Raw genomic sequence first — 1,321 nt, 5'->3', positions numbered from 1 at the left:
TCTGTTCCGCGACCTGTCTCTGATCGCTCTCGCTGTTTCAACTAGTGAACGGCAAATCCGTATCTTCTCTCCGGTCGCGCCGCGCAGCTAGGAGAACCCGCCGTCGCCAAAATCGAGAAGCGCGGAGGCTCCTAGATCAAGCCTACCAAGAGTGGCTAATCTCTTTGGAGAACCAGGAGAACGCGGAGCCTGCAAGTCCACCATCGCCGGCCGCTCCTCCGGCTAATTCTCCTTCCCCGCCTCCTGAGGAAGTCCTTCCTCAGCCTCCTTCCGGGTCATCCCAATTGACGTACAGGATATTTCCAGACACCCCTTCTCGGTCACCCTCCTCAACATTCTCTTTTCCATCGCCTTCCTATTCACCGGAACCCTTTCTTCCTGAGGAACCCCGTGTTCCTTCCCCCGCGTCCTCGATCGTGACCGTCGATCTAGAGCGCGACGAGTCCGAGATACGGGCCGCTTCCCCGGCGAACTCCACGGCAAGCGTGGAGTTTTTGGAGGAGGTTCCACCGGCTCGCCCGCGCTTCTATTATTACACCGGCGAACACGATTCTCTTGAATCTTTAATTGCACAGTTCCCTCAGCAAATTTCCCCGCTGGAACCCGGCACCTACACCATAGGCCCGGATGATTTCAGTGTCGAGGAAATTCGTTCCGCAGTCGCTAGGCTCAGGCCACACGACTCGATTCCATTATTCCTTCATGGTTCCCCCTTCCCTTATATAATTCCCGTCCTCTTCTTTTACAATTTCTTTCCCCCTTCCTCCGTCACGCTGGAGGAGCTCTCCGAAGATTAACGGCAACTTCATTAAATGTACATGTGTATATACATATAGACATATTTATCTGCTCATAATGTTTATTATCTTAGTAATTTCCGATATTCACTCCCCTGCTCATTCTCTTATATTCAAGTCAATGTAACCGTAATCTCGATTATTGTTTTAATTTCCGAATTACTTATCCCTTGAACTCTCGACGCGCTATGAATTTTAATTATAACATTTAGACATAAACTTAGTTAGGCCAATAATAAACGATTTGATTGTGACCTTGCTCAATATTTCGAAATAAAATTAAAAGCCTACCAAACGCATTCAATTAATCTGTCATACTCAAATTTGTAGATACTATGAATTATGTTAATCTAGATCCTAATAAACTCACTTGTTAAGTTTAAATGCAACTCTCTTTATTTTAATTAACGACCTCACACCCGCCTCACAGCTCATTCCGCCCTGGAAAATCGCACAGGTCCGATCCCAAGTCATAGGGATTAAGTTCCCTGACTAAAATAGGACCGACAATCGCGCTGGTTCAA

This window comes from Wasmannia auropunctata, unplaced genomic scaffold (genome assembly GCF_000956235.1).
Source record: "Wasmannia auropunctata unplaced genomic scaffold, wasmannia.A_1.0 LD336083.1, whole genome shotgun sequence".
Lineage (NCBI taxonomy): Eukaryota > Metazoa > Arthropoda > Insecta > Hymenoptera > Formicidae > Wasmannia > Wasmannia auropunctata.
Note: the sequence above shows the minus strand (reverse complement) of the source record.